The sequence below is a fragment of the Thalassophryne amazonica genome, chromosome 10, assembly GCF_902500255.1.
Source record: "Thalassophryne amazonica chromosome 10, fThaAma1.1, whole genome shotgun sequence".
NCBI classification, from domain to species: Eukaryota; Metazoa; Chordata; class Actinopteri; order Batrachoidiformes; family Batrachoididae; genus Thalassophryne; species Thalassophryne amazonica.
In genome coordinates, this window is record NC_047112.1 from 6574103 (window position 1) to 6580884 (window position 6782).

Here is a 6782-nt window from a genome sequence, read left to right on the forward strand (position 1 = left end):
GCGGCCCACACAACAAATACGCTCAGTTGCGACCTCCACGACGTGAGACGAAATGAGGGTGGTGTGTGACATTCGTGGAAGATTTTTTGACAGGCAAAAACATGCTCTATGAATATCAAGAATATCACGCACCAACACGCACTATTAAGAAACCTGTTCAGATGCGTTAAGTCACATTAAGAATGTCAGGAATGTGTCACGAATGACAGAAAAATGACTTTCGTAACGTGTCTTGGTTATGTGTAAACGCACTTTAAAACTGACTTCATAATGCTTTAAGATGTTTTACTTTGTCATCTGATGGTTAATAATCAAATTATTCCCTTTGATCACGTTGGGTGTAAAGAGTCAGACTCAGAGAGTCAGACTCAGACGTGCTGCTGTGGTGCTCTGATTGGTCCGCCCATTTTTATGATGAAATAATGCTGAATTTATGTGGAAATGATTGTTGTACAAAAGCTTCAGATATCTGTCGCTGAGACAGATGATGACTTCAGTGCAGTTTGAAGCAGAAATGAGGTGATAGTCAGTGCTGCTGATGTCCGATTTTTAGGGGGGACCTTTCGGTCTGTGACATTGGCAACTGGGTAAAATTCTGCACTGGTTGTCCTCAGAGTCAGTTGCAGGTTTTGTCAAAATTTTATGTGCCATGCTCAAGTAATATACCTTCTATGAGGTAAAAACTGATGCCACACTCATTGACCCATATAATTAATATGCAAATCAGGTCACAGTTCCCCCATTAAGACTATCCATGTGCCACGTCTGGTTAGTTTGGATTTTAGAATATTGGAGATATGTATACAATGACAAATGTTCAGAGAGATAGATGGTGCTGTTGCTGATATCTTCCAGTGATACTATTTTTGGAGGGTGAGTGATAATAAGTCAATCATGCCTGTTGTAAATTTTGCAGTGTTATATTAAAGCTACAGCAAGCACCTATTGCGCCATTTGAAGTTGTGTAAAATCAACCAACTTGGCCATAGATGTTTGACAGGATATGGACAGGATACCCAAAACAGACTGTCATGACACCAATATGACACTGTAATGAAGATATTCTTTGGCCTCTAATAAAGTGGTAGCATTTTGATTTGTCATTAACATATCATGACACATAAACTGACTGTCTTGAAACCAGTGTAACAGTGTAATGAAGATATTCAAATTGGTCTGTAACCTTGCACATCTAATTAAAATAATCATTATGTCAACTTGCCATGAACACAAAAATAGATACATATTTTGTTAATGTCATGTTGTCATGACAAAGACAATTTCGGGTGATGTCACTTTGATTAATGTCAAATTGTCATAATCAAAACAACCCAAAAATGTCAACTTGTTATTACAAAAATTGAATGATACTTAATGACAGTGGTTATAAACATTTATGACATTGACATAATGTTTATGACGTGTTCACGACTGTGTCATGTCACTATTATGATGATACCTTCAAGTAAAGTGTTACCGGGTTGTATTTGTTAGATCAAGAGACAGTCAAGTCTGGGAGCATGGGTTTGTGCCGAGCTTTTGCACATCCACAACACAACGGAACCGCCCCTGGTCCTGGATGACAACCACCCAGGCAGACAACTGGTCCATCCCCACATCTCTAAAACAAACATCCATCTCCTACAGCCATACAAAGCGAGGGCATCCCTTTGGCCTTTTCCAGCCACCGGGGTCCTCACCTCTCAGGTACCCATGTGCTGGATCAGGCATAGACAAATGCACCACATAACTAAAATGTCAAAGCTGACGCTCCATCACACAGCAAGTCATACTCCTCATCTGAAGCCCCCTAAGTAACAACTCATTTGACACAAAGGTATTCCAGTGGCACCGAAGAATCCTCTGAAGAAACCCGGTACCAAAGACATCCAGTCATCGCCTTAGAGTCCAAGTCTCTCAGTCATCCAGTAAGACAAACAGCACGTGTTTTATCTGTGCTCTATATTAGAGAAGCTTGAATCTTCGACTGGTCTGGGTTGCTTGACGTGAGGACGTTTCACTTCAAATCACAGAAGCTTCCTCAGCTAAAATTCTTGCTCTGGTAGTCGGACTTCTGTCTTGACTACTCTTGAAGCGAAACGTCCTCACGTCAAGCAACCCAGTCCAGTTGAAGATTCAAGCTTCTCTACTATGGAAACCACCTGGACAACTGAGAGCCTACACAGAAACTGTGCTGTATATTGTAATCATTCTATTAAAGGTTTTTTTTTATTCATATTATAGTTCAGGAATTTTTACATTTATGACAACTTCTCTGTGAAAGGAACCAAAAGTGAATTATACAGAACTGAACCCAGTGGATTATTAATCAGGAAGTAATTACATCTTAAATTACAACTCCAGTGTTTGTTGCTGAGTGTTTGTCACTTTAAGTATAATCTCCCTGCAATACATTTAGAAATCCCCAGCTCAGGTTGACTGGGACTGACTGACTGCACCATTATTTTAGGCTGTTGGGGAAGGGGTTGGGGGTGGGGGGGTGTTGAATACAGGGATGCCATTTGGGGGGGAGACACTGGATGATCCAGGGGCCCCCAAAGCTGGAATGGGGTTCTGATGCATGGCAACAAATATAGATATGTGTTGAGTCAGTGCTATTGTTATGTAGTTGTCAGGGAGCCCAACATTTTGAGCACTACCCCCCCCCCCCCCCCCCATTTATAGGGCAGCCTGGGTTTCAGTAACACAGGATTCAATCCTCTCATGTATTACAAGAGAAGTACAGTAGAGTTCCATTCTGAATAACTGTGGAAAACTGTAAAGTCAGTGCATTTGATTAGTGATTTCTAAACTTTCATATTGTGCTCTCATGACATAACAATATATATATATATATATATATATATATATATATATATATATATATATATATATATATATATATGTCTTTAAAGACAAATCATAATGCTTTATAGGCTATGAACACAACATTTTCCTGTAATGCAATAAAAAATGTATATGCAACACTGAAAATTTTATTATATTTAACCACTGTTAGAAGCAAGGTTGGTACTGTTGGTACAAACTGACTATGTCTCCCAAGTGAAATATTCTATTTTCAAGGCTGTCTGAGGCCCAGTCACCTAATACAGGTGGAGCTGCGTTAGAAAAACCAGATCAACATCTGGATCCAGTTTCAGACGACTTAGGTGGCCCTGGGCAAAATGGGAGCAGCACAACAAAACCTTGTTTATCAGGCGTGGCACAAACCAGGCGTGACACAAATGCAAGCTCACATGATTGATAGAGTTCAGAAAGGTTTAATAAGTGCAACAGGCAGCAGGCGGTACATGGGTAGTCCAGCAGCGAACTAAAGGTAGCAGAAAGGCGAGAGGCTGAGATGTAGTTTAATAAACAAGCACAGGTCAAAAAACATAAGCGGTAAAGACAAACTCAAGGTCAAAAACAAGGTAAAGTCAGAATACAGGCAGGCAAAAACAGGGCAAAACAGCAAGATATGAAGGCTGGAAAGTGACACAAAATCAACAATCTGGCAGTGAGCTGTGGGACTGTGAGGGCTTAAATAGGGAGCAGGTTAATCAAGGTGTAATGAGGTGCAGGTGTGTGGATGGCTCTGGAAGGGAGCGTGACCGGGAAAGACAAAGGTAAGTGCAAGAGAGTGCGGTGAGACAAACGCAAAGCAAACTGAGGCAAGACAAATAAGTGACAGAAAAGTCAACGGTGCAAACGTGACATGCTCGACAAACAGTGGTGGGCACAGTTCCGATAATCCGATAACCGATAATTATCAAAGATAATGTTTTCATTATCGGATTATCTTTTCAGATAACTTTGAAAACCATTATCGGACTAATTATCTTCCAATAATTTTTTGTCCGATAACTTTTAGACCGTTAACATGGTAAACAAAGCTGAACAGCTACAAACTCTTATAAAATTTAAAATCAGTTGAGCACCTCCCTGTTAAATGTTTTGTAGCAGATGTAGTTCTACCCTCTGCAAAAAGAGGAGAGCTGCTTCTAGAAGAAACAGCTCTATCCTCTGCAGGCAAAGGAGAAGTGGTCACCAAAAACAAAAACAACCTCATTTCTTTTAACCCCATACTAATACAATGGCAATATCACCCAACTTTAATCACCCAACTTTTAACTTTAACCCAATTTTAACTTATGGTTCAAATTTTAACCAAACTAATTTCGGACAAGTTATTTAAATTAATGTCACGCCTGAAGTTTTATAAAGTGAAAATATCAGATATATGTTTTAGTTTTAAAGTAATGTGCTAATTTTTAAGGTTTTAGTGTGGACATGCTGTGTCCAGGTGCATTATGGGTATAGGATAATCTCAGTACGTTCACGACATGAAAAATGCATTTGAGACACTCTGATCAGGCTCCACGGATAACAGCATTAAACTCTAGTGCCTAAAACTCTTGAGAATATATTCTTTGGGTTTATAGATGTTATTGTGTTTGCGTTTATTAAGGTCCACGCATCTTAAGTGTAGCAGAGTAGCAGCAGACACAGATTATCTGGAATTTTGTTTTGGCAAGTCTCTACTGCCATCTCCTGGCCAGTAGTGTTCATGGCAGTATTCAAACTGAAGCTGGGCTGATATTTTCAATCACTGTACTCGGTTCCAGCTCAAACTGTACCACAGAACCGCACGGTGTAAAAGTTCAGAGCGCCCGATTTATGTTCTCACACACATTGTACATTCAAAAACCACACGTCAGAAACATGTTTCCAGAAGTAAAATGTAAACAGAAGCTTTTTTTTCAAACTTAATTTACAAAAACTCTCAATGGGAGACATCAAAGTTTAAAACAAAACAAAAAAAAAAAAACATTACAAGACAGGTCTGCGGTGTTTGCACAGGCACAGTGCGAGAGGTGGTCGTGAGATGGTAAATGCAGCTCGTTACTCCATGTATACTAAATGATACAGGACGCGCGATTAACCTGAAACTCGGTGCGATCCAAAAAATTCTCGCACCAATGAAAAATCAACTGAAAAAAGGCCAAAACTCGCACTGGCACCAGTAGATCATGGCAGTGTTCTATTTATTTATCTATTTATCTATTTTTTGAAAATGCCTTTTTTGGGGGCAAATTTTACAAAAGCACATTTATCTGTAAACACCAACACACAACACACCTCACATTAATGTGTTGGTTTACATAACCAGTCAGTGTTAGCGGAGGCACATTTTACCCAGAATGCCATCTGTTTGTGTTTGTTACAAAACTTCAGAATTAGTGCATTATTCAACATTAAAAGATATATGTTATATCTTAACTTTGCCCAAATGACAGAACTGACATTAATGGAGTTATTCTATCAGTATTCATTTTATTTATACACCAAACCATAACTCAGCATTGCTTTATTTTCCAAGACCTCCGCTTGACGGCAGTGTTGTGATTAAATAGAGAGTTGAGCTTTGTAGCTCCTCTCAGCTGCGTTTGTGCTAGAAGCCATGTAGTAAATTGGAGCTTCCAGCAGGGGGCAGGACGCTCAAAGACAGAAGTGCTGACTCATTGTTTGGGTCTGTGGCAGTGTTGTATAAAGTACCGGAAAATCACACTTAAGTAAAAGTACAGATACCAATTAAAAAATGACTTTGGTAGAAGTTCAAGTCATTGATTGAAATGCTACTCAAGTAAAAGTCTTAAAGTATCTAGTATTTACTGTACTTAAGTTGTTGTATGGCTGGGGTGCCTGGCTGCCTTTTGTTCTCTGTCTTTTGTTTTTCCTTCCAGGTGGCATGCGTTCAGGACTGAGTGGCTGTGTGGCTGAGTTATCAGGACCTCACCCTGATTACCTGAAGCTTGTCATGTGCAGCTCGTCAGGACTCACAGCTGTGGTGCATCTGTATGGATTGGGGCATGGTTGCATTTAAGTCTGGAGTACACAGTGTGTATTTGCCACAGACTCGACCTTGTGACCAGACGGGTGAGATCGTCGTCTAGAGAGCCATCTCATCATCATGGATGCAGAGACCGTACCAGGTTTGATGCCATGGTCTGTGAAAGAGGAGGGGGTGAGGTCTCACGCTCATCAGCACACTTCCTGAGGTACTTTAGGTTTTGTGACTAACATGAGTACAGTCAGTAAATGTGGTGTCCCTCACACCTTATTATATTGAGCTGTTATGTTAGTCGTTTAATCAGCTTCCACTGCAGTGGAGAATTGAACTGGGTGTTCCATGCCTGCAGGGTGGGAAGCTGATTGGTAATTAAGCCAGGAAGTGTTTGCTGTTTATGTACACCTTTGAGTGGTCTCTCTGTGTGTGGAGTGGTGGACTCACATGATGGTTTCTTCTTTCACAGACTCGGTTGGTCGCGGCCACCTGGGGGGTGTCGGCGGGGTCCTTGGGTCCGAACTGTTCTGGCTCCGAACTGTTTGTGCTGCTGGGAGCGCACCGTTATTCCACCTCGCCAGACCGCGCACTCATTTGTTATTATTCAGCACTCACTGTTATGTTATTAAATTCTGTTATCCTTTGTACCGTGCTCTGCTTATTTTATACTGGGTCCTTCAAACGCTGGCCGGTCCTCCGCCCGCGTCCGACACATAACAGTAGTCTCTGGCCAACACATCACGGACCCAGCGGTAGCAGAGGCGGTACTGTGCTGGGAAGGCGGCAGCAGATGTCAGAAGTTATCCGGACCAGTTGCGGGTGCTCTCCGCCCGGATGGTGCGTGTCGGAGAACCCATTATTGAATAGTGATTTGAGCTCTCTTGCAGCCATGTTCCTGTGTTGTTGCCTTATCCATGGGTTGTTGTGGAGTATGAAT